The sequence below is a fragment of the Dendrobates tinctorius genome, unplaced genomic scaffold, assembly GCF_039654945.1.
Source record: "Dendrobates tinctorius isolate UK_male_01 unplaced genomic scaffold, ASM3965494v1 ptg000424l, whole genome shotgun sequence".
Classification (NCBI taxonomy): Eukaryota; Metazoa; Chordata; class Amphibia; order Anura; family Dendrobatidae; genus Dendrobates; species Dendrobates tinctorius.
This window is the reverse complement of record NW_027362088.1, coordinates 1,277,000-1,298,973: the sequence shown is the minus strand read 5'-3', so window position 1 is coordinate 1,298,973 and position 21,974 is coordinate 1,277,000. Positions and strand designations below refer to the sequence as shown.

Genomic DNA, 21,974 nt, shown 5'->3' with positions numbered 1-21,974 from the left:
ACACACACACCTCCCCCCGGTCACTATACACTATATACACACACACCGCCCCCGGTCACTATACACTATATACACACACACCTCCCCCCGGTCACTATACACTATATACACACACACCTCCCCCCGGTCACTATACACTATATACACACACCCCCCGGTTACTATACACTATATACACACACCGCCCCCGGTCACTATACACTATATACACACACACACCTCCCCCCGGTCACTATACACTATATACACACACCGCCCCCGGTCATTATACACTAAATACACACACACCTCCCCCCGGTCACTATACACTATATACACACACACCGCCCCCGGTCATTATACACTATATACACACACCGCCCCCGGTCATTATACACTAAATACACACACACCTCCCCCCGGTCACTATACACTATATACACACACACCGCCCCCGGTCATTATACACTATATACACACACCGCCCCCGGTCACTATACACTATATACACACACACCGCCCCCGGTCACTATACACTATATACACACACACCGCCCCCGGTCACTATACACTATATACACACATCCCCCACGGTTACTATACACTATATACACACACCGCCCGCGGTCACTATACACTATATACACCCCCCCCGGTTACTATACACTATATACACACACCGCCCCCGGTCATTATACACTATATACACACACACCGACCCCGGTCACTATACACTATATACACACACACACCGCCCCCGGTCACTATACACTATATACACACACCGCCCCCGGTCACTATACACTATATACACACACACACCGCCCCCGGTCACTATACACTATATACACACACACCGCCCCCGGTCACTATACACTATATACACACCTCCCCCGGTCACTATACACTATATACACCCCCCACGGTTACTATACACTATATACACCCCCCCCCCCCCCGTTACTATACACTATATACACACACCGCCCCCGGTCATTATACACTATAGACACACACACACCGCCCCCGGTCATTTTACACTATACACACACACACACCGCCCACGGTCACTATACACTATATACACCCCCCCCGGTCACTATACACTATATACACACACCGCCCTCGGTCACTATACACTATATACACACACACCGCCCCACCCGGTCATTATACACTATATACACACACACTGCCCCCGGTCACTATACACTATATACACACACCGCCCCCCGGTCATTATACACTATATACACACACCGCCCCCGGTCACTATACACTATATACACACACACCGCCCCCCGGTCACAAAACATTATATACACACACCGCCCACGGTCACTATACACTATATACACCCCCCCCGGTCACTATACACTATATACACACACCGCCCTCGGTCACTATACACTATATACACACACCGCCCCCCCCCGGTCATTATACACTATATACACACACACCGCCCCCGGTCACTATACACTATATACACACACCGCCCCCCGGTCATTATACACTATATACACACACCGCCCCCGGTCACTATACACTATATACACACACACCGCCCACCGGTCACTATACACTATATACACACACCGCCCCCGGTCATTATACACACACACACCGCCCCCCGGTCACTATACACTATATACACACACCGCCCCCGGTCATTATACACACACACACCGCCCACCGGTCACTATACACTATATACACACACCCCCGGTCATTATACACTATATACACACACCGCCCCCCGGTCACTATACACTATATACACACCCCCCCAGTTACTATACACTATATAAACACACACCGCCCCCGGTCACTATACACTATATACACACACCGCCCCCAAGGTCATTATACACTATATACACACACACCGCCCCCGGTCATTATACACTACACACACACCGCCCCCTGGTCATTATACACTATATACACACACCGCCCCCGGTCACTATACACTATATACACACACCGCGTCCCGGTCACTATACACTATATACACACACACACCGCCCCCGGTCATTATACACTATACACACACCGCCCCCTGTCATTATACACTATATACACACACCGCCCCCCGGTCACTATACACTATATACACACACCGCCCCCAAGGTCATTATACACTATATACACACACACCGCCCCCGGTCATTATACACTACACACACACCGCCCCCTGGTCATTATACACTATATACACACACCGCCCCCCGGTCACTATACACTATATACACACACCGCGTCCCGGTCACTATACACTATATACACACACCGCGCCCCCGGTCACTATACACTATATACACACACCGCCCCCAAGGTCATTATACACTATATACACACACACCGCCCCCGGTCATTATACACTACACACACACCGCCCCCTGGTCATTATACACTATATACACACACCGCCCCCCGGTCACTATAGACTATATACACACACCGCGTCCCGGTCACTATACACTATATACACACACACCGCCCCCGGTCATTATACACTATACACACACCGCCCCCTGTCATTATACACTATACACACACCGCCCCCTGTCATTATACACTATATACACACACCGCCCCCCGGTCACTATACACTATATACACACACCGCGTCCCGGTCACTATACACTATATACACACACACCGCCCCCGGTCATTATACACTATACACACACCGCCCCCCGGTCACTATACACTATATACACACACACCGCCCCCGGTCACTATACACTATATAAACACACACACCGCCCCCGGTCACTATACACTATATACACACACACCGCCCCCGGTCACTATACACTATATACACACACACCGCCCCCGGTCATTATACACTATACACACACCGCCCCCTGTCATTATACACCCCCCCCGGTCACTATACACTATATACACACACACCGCCCCCGGTCACTATACACTATATACACACACACCGCCCCCGGTCACTATACACTATATACACACACACACCACCCCCAGTCATTATACACTATATACACACACACACCGCCCCCGGTCACTATACACTATATACACACACACCGCCCCCGGTCACTATACACTATATACACACACACCGCCCCCGGTCACTATACACTATATACACACACACCGCCCCCGGTCACTATACACTATATACACACACACCGCCCCCGGTCACTATACACTATATACACACACACCGCCCCCGGTCACTATACACTATATACACACACCGCCCCCCGGTCACAAAATATTATAAACACACAACGCCCACCGGTCACTATACACTATATACACACACCGCCCCCGGTCATTATACACACACACACCGCCCCCCGGTCACTATACACTATACACACACACCGCCCCCGGTCATTATATACACACACACCGCCCACCGGTCACTATACACTATATACACACACCCCCGGTCATTATACACTATATACACACACACCGCCCCCCGGTCACTATACACTATATATACACACCCCCCCCGGTCACTATACACTATATACACACACCGCCCCCAAGGTCATTATACACTATATACACACACACCGCCCCCGGTCATTATACACTACACACACACCGCCCCCTGGTCATTATACACTATATACACACACACCGCCCCCCGGTCACTATACACTATATACACACACCGCGTCCCGGTCACTATACACTATATACACACACCGCGCCCCCGGTCACTATACACTATATACACACACCGCCCCCAAGGTCATTATACACTATATACACACACACCGCCCCCGGTCATTATACACTACACACACACCGCCCCCTGGTCATTATACACTATATACACACACCGCCCCCCGGTCACTATACACTATATACACACACACCGCGTCCCGGTCACTATACACTATATACACACACACCGCCCCCGGTCATTATACACTATACACACACCGCCCCCTGTCATTATACACTATACACACACCGCCCCCTGTCATTATACACTATATACACACACCGCCCCCCGGTCACTATACACTATATACACACACCGCGTCCCGGTCATTATACACTATATACACACACCGCCCCCAAGGTCATTATACACTATATACACACACACCGCCCCCGGTCATTATACACTACACACACACCGCCCCCTGGTCATTATACACTATATACACACACTGCCCCGCGGTCACTATACACTATATACACACACCGCCCCCCCCCGGTCACTATACACTATATACACACACCGCCCCCCCCCCCCCCCGGTCATTATACACTATATAAACACACACCTCCCCCCCGTCATTATACACTATATACACACACAGCACCCCCGGTCATTATACACTACATACACGCACCGACCCCGGCCATTATACACTATATACACACACACCGCCCACCGGTCATTACACACTATATACACACACACCGCCCCCCCGGTCACTATACACTATATACACAAACACCGCCCCCAGTCACTATACACACACACCACCCTCCGGTCATTACACACTATACACACACACACCACCCCGGGTCACTATACACTAAACACACACACCGCCCCCCGGTCATTATATACTATATACACACACACCGCCCAGTGTCACTATACACTATATACACACACAGCGCCCCCGGACATTATACACTACATACACACACCGCCCCCGGTCACTATACACTATAAATATACACACACACACACACACACACACCACCCCCGGTCACTATACACTATATACACACACACACGGCCCCCGGTTACTATACACTATATACACACACACCGCCCCCGGTCACTATACACTATATACACACACCGCCCACCGGTCACTATACACTATATACACGCACCGACCTCGGCCATTATACACTATATACACAAACACCGCCCCCGGTCACTATACACTATATACACACACACACCGCCCCCCGGTCACTATACACTATATACACACACCGCCCCCCCGGTCACTATACACTATATACACGCACCGACCCCGGTGATTATACACTATATACACAAACACCGCCCCCGGTCACTATACACTATATACACACACACACCGCCCCCCGGTCACTATACACTATATACACACACCGCCCCCCCGATCACTATACACTATATACACGCACCGCCCCCCCGGTCACTGTACACTATATACACGCACCGACCCCGGCCATTATACACTATATACACACACCGCCCCCCCCGGTCATTGTACATTACACACACCGCCCCCCGTTCATTATACACTATATACACGCACCGACCCCGGCCATTATACACTATATACACACACCGCCCCCGGTCATTATACACTATATACACGCACCGACCCCGGCCATTATACACTATATACACACACCGCCCCCCGGTCATTATACACTATATACACACACCGCCCCCCGGTCATTATACACTATATACACACACACCGCCCCCCGGTCATATACACACACCGCCCCCCCCCCCCGGTCATTATACACTATATAAACACACACCTCCCCCCCGTCATTATACACTATATACACACACATCGCCCCCCAGTCATTATACACTATATACACACACACCGCCCCCGGTCATTATACACTATATACACACACCGCCCCCCGGTCATTATACACTATATACACACACCGCCCCCCGGTCATTATACACTATATACACACACCGCCCCCGGTCATTATACACTATATACACACACACCGCCCCCGGTCACTATACACTATATACACACACACCGCCCCCGGTCACTATACACTATATACACACACACCGCCCCCGGTCACTATAAACTATATACACACACACCACCCCCGGTCACTATACACTATATACACACACCGCCCCCCGGTCATTATACACTATATACACACACCGCCCCCGGTCATTATACACTATATACACACACCGCCCCCGGTCACTATACACACACACACCGCCCCCGGTCACTATACACTATATACACACACCGCCCCCGGTCACTATAAACTATATACACACACACCGCCCCCGGTCACTATACACTATATACACCCCCCACGGTTACTATACACTATATACACACCCCCCCAGGTTACTATACACTATATACACACACCGCCCCCGATCATTATACACTATATACACACACACCGCCTCCGGTCACTATACACACACACACTGCCCCCGGTCACTATACACTATATACACCCCCCACGGTTACTATACACTATATACACACCCCCCCAGTTACTATACACTATATACACCCCCCACGGTTACTATACACTATATACACACACCGCCCCCGGTCACTATACACTATATACACACACACCTCCCCCCGGTCACTATACACTATATACACACACACCGCCCCCGGTCACTATACACTATATACACACACACCTCCCCCCGGTCACTATACACTATATACACACACACCTCCCCCCGGTCACTATACACTATATACACACACACCCCCGGTTACTATACACTATATACACACACCGCCCCCGGTCACTATACACTATATACACACACACACCTCCCCCCGGTCACTATACACTATATACACACACCGCCCCCGGTCATTATACACTAAATACACACACACCTCCCCCCGGTCACTATACACTATATACACACACACCGCCCCCGGTCATTATACACTATATACACACACCGCCCCCGGTCACTATACACTATATACACACACACCGCCCCCGGTCACTATACACTATATACACACACACCGCCCCCGGTCACTATACACTATATACACACACCGCCCCCGGTCACTATACACTATATACACACATCCCCCACGGTTACTATACACTATATACACACACCGCCCGCGGTCACTATACACTATATACACCCCCCCCGGTTACTATACACTATATACACACACCGCCCCCGGTCATTATACACTATATACACACACACCGACCCCGGTCACTATACACTATATACACACACACACCGCCCCCGGTCACTATACACTATATACACACACCGCCCCCGGTCACTATACACTATATACACACACACACCGCCCCCGGTCACTATACACTATATACACACACACCGCCCCCGGTCACTATACACTATATACACACCTCCCCCGGTCACTATACACTATATACACCCCCCACGGTTACTATACACTATATACACCCCCCCCCCCCGTTACTATACACTATATACACACACCGCCCCCGGTCATTATACACTATAGACACACACACACCGCCCCCGGTCATTTTACACTATACACACACACACACCGCCCACGGTCACTATACACTATATACACCCCCCCCGGTCACTATACACTATATACACACACCGCCCTCGGTCACTATACACTATATACACACACACCGCCCCCCCCCGGTCATTATACACTATATACACACACACTGCCCCCGGTCACTATACACTATATACACACACCGCCCCCCGGTCATTATACACTATATACACACACCGCCCCCGGTCACTATACACTATATACACACACACCGCCCCCCGGTCACAAAACATTATATACACACACCGCCCACGGTCACTATACACTATATACACCCCCCCCGGTCACTATACACTATATACACACACCGCCCTCGGTCACTATACACTATATACACACACACCGCCCCCCCCCGGTCATTATACACTATATACACACACACCGCCCCCGGTCACTATACACTATATACACACACCGCCCCCCGGTCATTATACACTATATACACACACCGCCCCCGGTCACTATACACTATATACACACACACCGCCCACCGGTCACTATACACTATATACACACACCGCCCCCGGTCATTATACACACACACACCGCCCCCCGGTCACTATACACTATATACACACACCGCCCCCGGTCATTATACACACACACACCGCCCACCGGTCACTATATACACACACCCCCGGTCATTATACACTATATACACACACCGCCCCCCGGTCACTATACACTATATACACACCCCCCCAGTTACTATACACTATATAAACACACACCGCCCCCGGTCACTATACACTATATACACACACCGCCCCCAAGGTCATTATACACTATATACACACACACCGCCCCCGGTCATTATACACTACACACACACCGCCCCCTGGTCATTATACACTATATACACACACCGCCCCCGGTCACTATACACTATATACACACACCGCGTCCCGGTCACTATACACTATATACACACACACACCGCCCCCGGTCATTATACACTATACACACACCGCCCCCTGTCATTATACACTATATACACACACCGCCCCCCGGTCACTATACACTATATACACACACCGCCCCCAAGGTCATTATACACTATATACACACACACCGCCCCCGGTCATTATACACTACACACACACCGCCCCCTGGTCATTATACACTATATACACACACCGCCCCCCGGTCACTATACACTATATACACACACCGCGTCCCGGTCACTATACACTATATACACACACCGCGCCCCCGGTCACTATACACTATATACACACACCGCCCCCAAGGTCATTATACACTATATACACACACACCGCCCCCGGTCATTATACACTACACACACACCGCCCCCTGGTCATTATACACTATATACACACACCGCCCCCCGGTCACTATAGACTATATACACACACCGCGTCCCGGTCACTATACACTATATACACACACACCGCCCCCGGTCATTATACACTATACACACACCGCCCCCTGTCATTATACACTATACACACACCGCCCCCTGTCATTATACACTATATACACACACCGCCCCCCGGTCACTATACACTATATACACACACCGCGTCCCGGTCACTATACACTATATACACACACACCGCCCCCGGTCATTATACACTATACACACACCGCCCCCGGTCACTATACACTATATACACACACACCGCCCCCGGTCACTATACACTATATATACACACACACCGCCCCCGGTCACTATACACTATATACACACACACCGCCCCCGGTCACTATACACTATATACACACACACCGCCCCCGGTCATTATACACTATACACACACCGCCCCCTGTCATTATACACCCCCCCCGGTCACTATACACTATATACACACACACCGCCCCCGGTCACTATACACTATATACACACACACCGCCCCCGGTCACTATACACTATATACACACACACACCACCCCCAGTCATTATACACTATATACACACACACACCGCCCCCGGTCACTATACACTATATACACACACACCGCCCCCGGTCACTATACACTATATACACACACACCGCCCCCGGTCACTATACACTATATACACACACACCGCCCCCGGTCACTATACACTATATACACACACACCGCCCCCGGTCACTATACACTATATACACACACACCGCCCCCGGTCACTATACACTATATACACACACACCGCCCCCGGTCACTATACACTATATACACACACCGCCCCCCGGTCACAAAATATTATAAACACACAACGCCCACCGGTCACTATACACTATATACACACACCGCCCCCGGTCATTATACACACACACACCGCCCCCCGGTCACTATACACTATACACACACACCGCCCCCGGTCATTATATACACACACACCGCCCACCGGTCACTATACACTATATACACACACCCCCGGTCATTATACACTATATACACACACACCGCCCCCCGGTCACTATACACTATATATACACACCCCCCCCGGTCACTATACACTATATACACACACCGCCCCCAAGGTCATTATACACTATATACACACACACCGCCCCCGGTCATTATACACTACACACACACCGCCCCCTGGTCATTATACACTATATACACACACACCGCCCCCCGGTCACTATACACTATATACACACACCGCGTCCCGGTCACTATACACTATATACACACACCGCGCCCCCGGTCACTATACACTATATACACACACCGCCCCCAAGGTCATTATACACTATATACACACACACCGCCCCCGGTCATTATACACTACACACACACCGCCCCCCGGTCACTATACACTATATACACACACCGCGTCCCGGTCACTATACACTATATACACACACACCGCCCCCGGTCATTATACACTATACACACACCGCCCCCTGTCATTATACACTATACACACACCGCCCCCTGTCATTATACACTATATACACACACCGCCCCCCGGTCACTATACACTATATACACACACCGCGTCCCGGTCATTATACACTATATACACACACCGCCCCCAAGGTCATTATACACTATATACACACACACCGCCCCCGGTCATTATACACTACACACACACCGCCCCCTGGTCATTATACACTATATACACACACCGCCCCCCGGTCACTATACACTATATACACACACCGCGTCCCGGTCACTATACACTATATACACACACACCGCCCCCGGTCATTATACACTATACACACACCGCCCCCGGTCACTATACACTATATACACACACACCGCCCCCGGTCACTATACACTATATACACACACACACCGCCCCCGGTCACTATACACTATATACACACACACCGCCCCCGGTCACTATACACTATATACACACACACCGCCCCCGGTCATTATACACTATACACACACCGCCCCCTGTCATTATACACCCCCCCGGTCACTATACACTATATACACACACACCGCCCCCGGTCACTATACACTATATACACACACACACCGCCCCCGGTCACTATACACTATATACACACACACCGCCCCCGGTCACTATACACTATATACACACACACCGCCCCCGGTCACTATACACTATATACACACACACCGCCCCCGGTCACTATACACTATATACACACACCGCCCCCCGGTCACAAAATATTATAAACACACAACGCCCACCGGTCACTATACACTATATACACACACCGCCCCCGGTCATTATACACACACACACCGCCCCCCGGTCACTATACACTATACACACACACCGCCCCCGGTCATTATATACACACACACCGCCCACCGGTCACTATACACTATATACACACACCCCCGGTCATTATACACTATATACACACACACCGCCCCCCGGTCACTATACACTATATATACACACCCCCCCCGGTCACTATACACTATATACACACACCGCCCCCAAGGTCATTATACACTATATACACACACACCGCCCCCGGTCATTATACACTACACACACACCGCCCCCTGGTCATTATACACTATATACACACACACCGCCCCCCGGTCACAATACACTATATACACACACCGCGTCCCGGTCACTATACACTATATACACACACCGCCCCCGGTCATTATACACTATACACACACCGCCCCCTGTCATTATACACCCCCCCCGGTCACTATACACTATATACACACACACCGCCCCCGGTCACTATACACTATATACACACACACCACCCCCAGTCATTATACACTATATACACACACACCACCCCCAGTCATTATGCACTATATACACACACACCACCCCCAGTCATTATACACTATATACACACACCACCCCCAGTCATTATACACTATATACACACACACCGCCCCCGGTCACTATACACTATATACACACACCGCCCCCGGTCACTATACACTATATGCACACACACACCACACCCGGTCATTATACACTATATACACACACACCGCCCCCGGTCACTATACACTATATACACACACACCGCCCCCGGTCACTATACACTATATACACACACACCGCCCCCGGTCACTATACACTATATACACACACCACCCCCAGTCATTATACACTATATACACACACACCACCCCCAGTCACTATACACTATATACACACACACCGCCCCCGGTCACTATACACTATATACACACACACCGCCCCCGGTCACTATACACTATATACAGACACACCGCCCCCGGTCACTATACACTATATACACACACACCTCCCCCGGTCACTATACACTATATACACCTCCCCCCGGTTACTATACACTATATACACACACCGCCCCCGGTCATTATACACTATAAACACACACACACCGCCCCCGGTCACTATACACTATATACACCCCCCCCCCCCCCGGTCACTATACACTATATACACACACCGCCCTCGGTCACTATACACTATATACACACACACCGCCCCACGGTCATTATACACTATATACACACACACACCGCCCCCCGGTCACTATGCACTATATACACACACACCGCCCCCCCGGTCATTATACACTATATACACACACACCGCCCCCGGTCACCATACACTATATACACACACCGCCCCCCGGTCACTAAACACTATATACACACACCGCCCTCGGTCACTATACACTATATACACACACACCGCCCCCGGTCATTATACACTATAAACACACACCGCCCCCCGGTCACAAAACATTATATACACACACCGCCCACCGGTCACTATACACTATATACACACACCGCCCCCGGTCATTATACACACACACACACCGCCCCCCGGTCACTATACACAATATACACACACCTCCCCCGGTCATTATACACACACACACACCGCCCACCGGTCACTATACACTATATACACACACCCCCGGTCATTATACACTATATACACACACCGCCCCCCGGTCACTATACACTATATACACACACACCCCCGGTTACTATACACTATATACACACACCGTCCACCGGTCACAAAACATTATATACACCCCCCCCCCCGGTTACTATACACTATATAAACACACACCGCCCCCCGGTCACTATACACTATATACACACACCGCCCCCGGTCACTATACACTATATACACACACCGGCCCCAAGGTCATTATACACTATATACACACACACCGCCCCCGGTCATTATACACTACACACACACCACCCCCTGGTCATTATACACTATATACACACACCGCCCCCCGGTCACTATACACTATATACACACACACACACCGCGTCCCGGTCACTATACACTATATACACACACACCGCCCCCGGTCACTATACACTATATACACACACACCACCCCCGGTCACTATACACTATATACACACACACCACCCCCAGTCATTATACACTATATACACACACCGCCCCCGGTCACTATATACACACACACACCACCCCCGGTCATTATACACTATATACACACACACCGCCCCCGGTCACTATACACTATATACACACACCGCCCCCGGTCATTATACACTATATACACACACACCGCCCCCGGTCACTATACACTATATACACACACACCGCCCCCGGTCACTATATACACACACACACCACCCCCGGTCATTATACACTATATACACACACACACCGCCCCCGGTCACTATACACTATATACACACACACCACCCCCAGTCATTATACACTATATACACACACACCGCCCCCGGTCACTATACACTATATACACACACACCGCCCCCGGTCACTATACACTATATACACACACACCGCCCCCGGTCACTATACACTATATACACACACACCGCCCCCGGTCACTATACACTATATACACACACACCGCCCCCCCGGTTATTATACACTATATACACACACCGCCCCCGGTTACTATACACTATATACACACACACCGCCCCCCGGTCACTATACACTATATATACACCCCCCCCGGTTACTATACACTATATACACACCCCCCCGGTTACTATACACTATATACACCCCCCCCCCCCGTTACTATACACTATATACACACACACCGCCCCCCGGTCATTATACACTATACACCCCCCCCCCCCGTTTACTATACACTATATACACACACCGCCCCCGGTCATTATACACTATATACACACACACCGCCCCCGGTCATTATACACTATACACAGACACCGCCCCGGTCATTATACACTATATACACACACCGCCCTCCGGTCATTATACATAATATATACACACACCGCCTGTCATGATTTGCAGTCTTGCCCTGTCCTGTATTTTGTATAATATGTCATTTAACTTTCCTCTGGTTCATTTGCTGTAAATTAACCATGTCTCCTTCCCCCAATACTTGCAATGTCTTGTGATGTACCTGGACCATAATCTAATTTAGGCTTGTGTCAACAGCTAGTGGAACTTTGGCTATTGTTTTCCTAAGCAGAAGATAACCTACAATACACATCCTGTAGACTAAGTGGAGCCCTTACATTTCTAGAATCTTCTGATGGACCAAACCATTGAATAGTAGGTGTGACCCCTACCCCCCTTCAGATGGACTGATCCCAGGAGCCCTGACAATACATTCTTGCTTTAAGATCAGATGTGAGTTGGATGCTAAAAGAGAAGGACGAGGCTGTCTGAGGAAGCTTCGGCCTCTGTGTGATCGTGGTGGATTTCTGGGACTCTTAAAGGACTATGGTTTTGTGATCTGGCACAAGGATTGTCGGGAGGTGCCCCCGAATCAGTTTCCTGTGGACTTATTTTGGGACTCTGCAAATTACCTTCGTGTTGTTCCTGTTTTTTTGGTCAATAAATCTGTTGGATTATTCCCAGGCCTGTTGTCCCTCCTTGCTCTGGAGAATACTCCCGTCACAAACTGGTGGCAGCGGTGGGATCAGAGCAGAAGGAATGGAGGACAACGGCCCATCAACATCTGGAACCAGCACCGCAGAGTACAAGAACTGGACTGCGGTGAACCTACAAACAAAGGCCCGTGAACTGGGAGTCAGCTACAAGGGACTCTCCAAGGAGCAGCTGATTGAGGCTTTGGAAGCAGTTCACCTGCAAGATGATGCTGAGGAAGGATCCTCACAGCAAAGAGAGGAAAGGCGGCAGTCGGAGGTAAATACCCAAAAAAGTCAGTGGGTTGTGTGGTACGAGGAGGAGATGGCCTTGCTGGGAGAAGAGGCTACCATAGAAGATAAGAGGGAGGTCATGCGCACAGCCAAGGAGAGGCAGCGCAGGATGGAGGAGAGGGCAATGCTGGAGAGGGAGATCACTTTGGAGGCAGCGAGAAGCTCCAGACAGACTGTACCCACAGCATCCCCCATGAGGGAACTCCCCAGAGTGTCCCGCAAAGACTTCAAGCCGTTTAATGAGGCTTCCGGTGACATTGAGGGCTTCTTCCTGGACTTTGAGCATCAGTGTCGATTAATGGAAGTCCCGGAAAGGGAGCGCGTCCGACATCTTGTGGGGCTCTTAGAGGGTGGAGCTGCCGCAGCCTATAGAGCTATGGACCCTCGGTTGAACTGTGAGTATGCGGAGATTAAACAGACTATTCTAGAACATTATGCTGTGACCCCAGACACTTACAGGACTCAGTTCCGTACTTTAGCCTGTGATGAGGAAGTGTCCTTCAAGATGTATGCTCACAAACTCAAACATATATGTCATCGCTGGCTGGAGGCAGAGGAGGCTATAACCTGGGAAACGTTCCTGCAGGTCATCCTAAAAGAGCAGTTTTATTTTAAGTGCCCCGCTGAGATCCGGGAATGGGTGCGTGAAAGGAGACCAGCAACAGTGGAGGAAGCTGCAGCTCTAGCTGATGAGGCTCTCACCATCAAGCCTCAGTGGAAAAAATTACTACTCAGGGAGAAAAACACTACCAGCCCCCCAACGCTGGCGGCCCCTGGTCCTTCTGCCTCCAATATTCACCATCCCACTAGACCATCAACTCATGGTGACCTTCGTGTGACTGTGCCTCGCATTACTCCTGCTCCACCTTTGGGACTACGACGTGGAGGAAGAATCCCAGAGCGCAGATGCTATGGATGTGGGCAGCCCGGGCATATGCAATTCCAATGTCCAGGTGTACGGAGGCAGAACACCTACAGACCGCCTTTGCCTGTTCATTATCTACAGACCCCCTCACCTGGAGAAGAGATGGATTCAGTGCCTGATGACTTGCCAAGTGACTCTGATATCCTGGCTTCCCTACCAGGAGTCTATGGGGTGCGAGCCCCAGCCACCTGTTCTTCTGATCTTCAGCACAAACATCTACAGGAGGTCGTGCTGGATGGTCAAAAAGTTGTTGGCTTCCGTGACACTGGGGCTTTTCTCACCATAGCCGATCCCCGAGTAATTCAACCAGAAGCAATTCAAAAGGGACCAGGAATTGCCATTGAATTGGCTGGAGGTACCCAGAGATATATTCCAAGAGCGAGTGTGACCCTGGATTATGGCTTTGGGGCCAAACAATGCATGGTCGGTGTGATGAGCGGCCTCCCTGCAGACGTTCTTCTAGGAAATGATGTGGGGAATCTTCATTGCCACTTTGTCGGTGCGGTAACCCGAAGTCAAGCCAAGAGAGCAGCAAATGTGGACGTGTACAACCCATCCATGGAAATGAGGCCACCAGAACTGCCGTCACAGCCGGTGAGTGATTCTTCTTGTGGGGATAATATGAATGTTACCTGGGATAAAGTTCAGTTTAGACAAGAAGTGGAGACTGACCCCACCCTAGCTAGTTTTAGAGCTCGAGCTGAAATAGGGCAGCTAGGGGAGAATGGAGAAAGAATTATCAGAGAAAATGGACTTCTGTATCGGGTTACCAATGCCGACTCCCTAGATAAGCCCTGGACTTATAGCAAACAGCTGATTGTTCCTCAGAAATACAGAATTCCCCTATTACACCTTGCTCATGATATTCCTACTGCTGGCCATCAAGGCAAAACCCGCACCGAGAGGCGATTGACTCAATCTTTCTATTGGCCTGGGATTTCCCAAGCAGTGGCGCATTTCTGCCGAACTTGCGACATATGTCAGCGTAGAGGGCGACCCGGAGATCACCCAAAGGCACCCCTGCAACCGCTCCCTATAATAGAAGAACCCTTTCAAAGAGTAGCTGTTGATATCATTGGACCTCTGGCTAAACCAAGTAAATCTGGAAAGCAGTACATTCTCACTGTTGTGGACTATGCCACCCGATATCCAGAAGCGGTGGCCTTGTCAAGTATTTCTGCAGCCAAGGTGGCCGAGGCCCTGGTTACCATTTTCACCAGAGTAGGATTTCCCAGTGAGATCTTGTCGGACCAAGGCTCCCAGTTCATGTCAGAGCTGGTCCAGTGTCTGTGGCGCACCTGTGGAGTACGAGCGATCCGCACGACCCCGTATCATCCCCAAACAAATGGACTTTGTGAACGATTTAATGGCACTCTGAAGAATATGCTGAGGGCCTTCACTGACAGAGATTCAAACTGGGAGAAGTACCTACCCCATCTCTTGTTTGCCTATCGGGAAGTTCCCCAGGAGTCCACTGGGTTCTCCCCCTTTGAACTACTCTTTGGAAGAAAGGTCCGAGGACCCTTAACCCTGCTCAAGGAATACTGGGAGGGGCAAGTTGAAGATACAGGGGCCCCTGTTGTCCCTTATGTCCTAAAGCTGCAAGAAACCCTGGCCCAACTTGCTAGTTTTGCCCAGAGTCATGTGCGGATGGCTCAAACCAGACAGAAGACATGGTATGACCGTAAAGCACGCTACCGGGAGTTTGTAGAAGGACAACAGGTCTTAATGATTGTTCCCCATCGGCAGAATAAACTGCAGACAACATGGGAGGGTCCCTTCCGGGTTCTCAGAAAACTGAATGACACCAATTACCTTCTTGCTTTAGATGATCAGGGGCTAAGACAAAAGACTGTCCATGTGAATATGATTAAGGAGTACCATGACCGGACCCTTCCAATGATAGCAAGCTGTCGGCTAGCTTCAGAGGACGGTCAAGAGGATGAGGACTCCCTACCTGATCTTGTGGAAGCAGCGAGAGCCCCATCCACTGTGGAACAGGTTCCTCTGGGAGATCACCTGGATTCCTTACAGAAAAACCAGATGCTGGGAGTGCTTCAACAGAGACGTGCTGCTTTCTCATCCCAACCAGGTCGAACCACCGTCACCCAACATCATGTGGACACTCAGGGCATCCGTCCCATACAACAGGCTCCTTACCGGGTACCTGAATCAGTTCGAAACACCATGCAGCACGAACTGGAGGAGATGCTACAGCTTGGGGTAATCCAGGCCTCCCATAGCCCTTGGGCCTCTCCTGTGGTGTTAGTACCCAAGAAGGATGGGAGTACTCGATTTTGTGTGGACTATCGACGACTAAACGACCATACCGTCAGTGATCCTAACCCAATGCCTCGTATTGACGAACTTCTAGACCGACTGGCTGGATCCCGATATGTCACTATCTTTGATCTCAGTAAGGGATACTGGCAAATCCCTCTGACGGAGGAGGGGAGAGAACAGTCCGCTTTTATAACCCCCTTTGGTCTGTATGAATTCCTAAATATGCCCTTTGGAATGAAGAATGCCCCGGCCACCTTCCAGAGAATGGTGGACCAGATCCTCCGGGGATGTGGTGACTTTGCTTGTGCCAACTTGGATGATATCGCTATCTTCAGCCAGACGTGGGAGGAACATCTGAACCAAGTAGCCGTTATTCTTGACCTGCTTCTTGCAGCAGGCCTAACCATTCGACCAGATAAATGCCAATTGGGGATGGGTGAAGTCCAGTACCTAGGGCATAGAGTAGGAGGAGGGAAGCTCCGTCCCGAACCTGCCAAAATCCAGGCTATTAGAGACTGGCCTGTACCCCAAACTAAGAAACAAGTTATGGCTTTTTTGGGCACTGCCAGTTATTACCGAAAATTTGTTTCTCATTTCAGCACTGTGGCCAAGCCTCTTACCGACCTGACCAAGAAAACGATGCCCCGGCTGGTGATCTGGACTCCAGCCTGTGATGAGGCTTTTAACCAGCTGAAGGACGCTCTGGTCTGTGACCCTGTTCTGGCTGCTCCAGACTACAAGAGGAGATTCATTGTGCAGACGGACGCCTCTGCTTATGGACTGGGAGCTGTCCTCAGCCAGGTGAATGCAGCTGGGGACGAGCACCCCATTGCCTACCTCAGCCGGAAACTGCTGGACCGAGAAGTGGCCTATGCAACTGTTGAAAAAGAATGTCTGGCTGTAGTGTGGGCCCTTAGGAAACTAAGGCCGTATCTGTATGGACGAGAATTCACTGTCATTACTGATCACAATCCCCTCACCTGGCTGAACAGAGTCTCTGGGGACAATGGACGCTTACTACGATGGAGCCTGGCACTGCAGCCCTATAACTTTACCATACAGTATAGAAGAGGCAGCCAACACCAAAATGCAGATGGACTGTCCAGGCAAGAGGAGCCCTGAGTCCTGTCAGCCATGCCTGTGTGTACTTAACCAGTGACCTGTAGAGGTCCCTAGTACGTACACAAATTGGGAGGGGAAGGGATTGTCATGATTTGCAGTCTTGCCCTGTCCTGTATTTTGTATAATATGTCATTTAACTTTCCTCTGGTTCATTTGCTGTAAATTAACCATGTCTCCTTCCCCCAATACTTTGCAATGTCTTGTGATGTACCTGGACCATAATCTAATTTAGGCTTGTGTCAACAGCTAGTGGAACTTTGGCTATTGTTTTCCTAAGCAGAAGATAACCTACAATACACATCCTGTAGACTAAGTGGAGCCCTTACATTTCTAGAATCTTCTGATGGACCAAACCATTGAATAGTAGGTGTGACCCCTACCCCCCTTCAGATGGACTGATCCCAGGAGCCCTGACAATACATTCTTGCTTTAAGATCAGATGTGAGTTGGATGCTAAAAGAGAAGGACGAGGCTGTCTGAGGAAGCTTCGGCCTCTGTGTGATCGTGGTGGATTTCTGGGACTCTTAAAGGACTATGGTTTTGTGATCTGGCACAAGGATTGTCGGGAGGTGCCCCCGAATCAGTTTCCTGTGGACTTATTTTGGGACTCTGCAAATTACCTTCGTGTTGTTCCTGTTTTTTTTGGTCAATAAATCTGTTGGATTATTCCCAGGCCTGTTGTCCCTCCTTGCTCTGGAGAATACTCCCGTCACACCGCCCCCCGGTCATTATACACTATATACACACACACCGCCCCCGGTCATTATACACTATATACACACACCGCCCCCGGTCATTATACACTATATACACACAAACCGTCCCCGGTCATTATACACTATATACACACACACCGCCACCCGGTCATTATACACTATATACACACACCGCCCCCGGTCACTATACACTATATACACACACACACCGCCCCCGGTCACTATACACCCCCCACGGTTACTATACACTATATACACACACACCGCCCCCGGTCATTATACACTATATATACACACACACCGCCCCCGGTCACTATACACTATATACACACACACACCGCCCCCCGGTCACTATACACTATATACACACACACCGCCCCCGGTCACTATACACTATATACACACACACACCGCCCCCCGGTCACTATACACTATATACACACACACACCGCCCCCGGTCACTATACACCCCCCACGGTTACTATACACTATATACACACACACCGCCCCCGGTCATTATACACTATATACACACACACCGCCCCCGGTCACTATACACTATATACACACACACACACCGCCCCCGGTCATTATACACTATATACACACACCGCCCCCGGTCATTATACACTATAAACACACACACCGCCCCCGGTCACTATACACTATATACACACACACCGCCCCCGGTCATTATACACTATAAACACACACACCGCCCCCGGTCACTATACACTATATACACACAGACCGCCCCCGGTCATTATACACTATAAACACACACACCGCCCCCGGTCACTATACACTATACACACACACACACCGCCCCCCGGTCATTATACACTATATACACACACACCGCCCCCGGTCACTATACACTATATACACACACACCGCCCCCGGTCACTATACACTATATACACCCCCCACGGTTACTATATACTATATACACCCCCCCCCCGGTTACTATACATTATATACACACACCGCCCCCGGTCATTATACACTATATACACACACCCCGCCCCCGGTCACTATACACTATATACACACACACACCGCCCCCGGTCACTATACACTATATACACGCCCCACGGTTACTATACACTATATACACACACCGCCCCCGGTCATTATACACTATATACACACACACCGCCCCCTGGTCACTATACACTATATACACACACACCGCCCTCTGGTCGCTATACACTATATACACACACACCTCCCCCGGTCACTATACACTCTATACACACACACCGCCCCCGGTCACTATACACTATATACACACACACACCGCCCCCGGTCATTATACACTATATACACACACACCGCCCCCTGGTCAATATACACTATATACACACACCGCCCCCGGTCACTATACACTATATACACACACACCGCCCCCGGTCACTATACACTATATATACACACACCGCACCCGGTCACTATACACTATACACACACACACACAACGTCTCCGGTCATTATACACTATACACACACCGCCCCCGGTCATTATACACTATACACCCCCCCCCCGGTTACTATACACTATATACACACACCGCCCCCGGTCATTATACACTATATACACACACACCGCCCTCCGGTCATTATACACTATATACACACACACCGCCCTCCGGTCATTATACATAATATATACACACACCGCCCCCCGGTCATTATACATAATATATACACACACCGCCCCCCGGTCATTATACACTATATACACACACACCGCCCCCCGGTCATTATACACTATATACACACACACCGCCCCCCGGTCATTATACACTATATACACACACACCGCCCCCCGGTCATTATACACTATATACACACACACACCCCCGGTCATTATACACTATATACACACACACCCCCGGTCATTATACACTATATACACACACACCGCCCCCCGGTCATTATACACTATATACACACACCGCCCCCCGGTCATTATACACTATATACACACACCGCCCCCTGGTCATTATACACTATATACACACACCGCCCCCCGGTCAT

The 21,974-nt window shown here is 50.0% G+C and overlaps 1 protein-coding gene and 1 long non-coding RNA gene across 3 annotated transcripts in view; one reads left to right on the top strand and one right to left on the bottom strand.

Moving 5' to 3' along the window:
* Positions 1–21,974, bottom strand: part of CTDNEP1 (CTD nuclear envelope phosphatase 1) — a 92,902-nt gene that overhangs the window by 49,741 nt on the left and 21,187 nt on the right. The gene's annotated exons all lie outside the window — the stretch shown is intronic.
* On the top strand, positions 16,089–19,886 carry LOC141076770 (uncharacterized). Its single transcript, XR_012227520.1, has 2 exons — positions 16,089–16,407; positions 18,696–19,886. It is a non-coding gene; the product is annotated as an uncharacterized lncRNA (long non-coding RNA).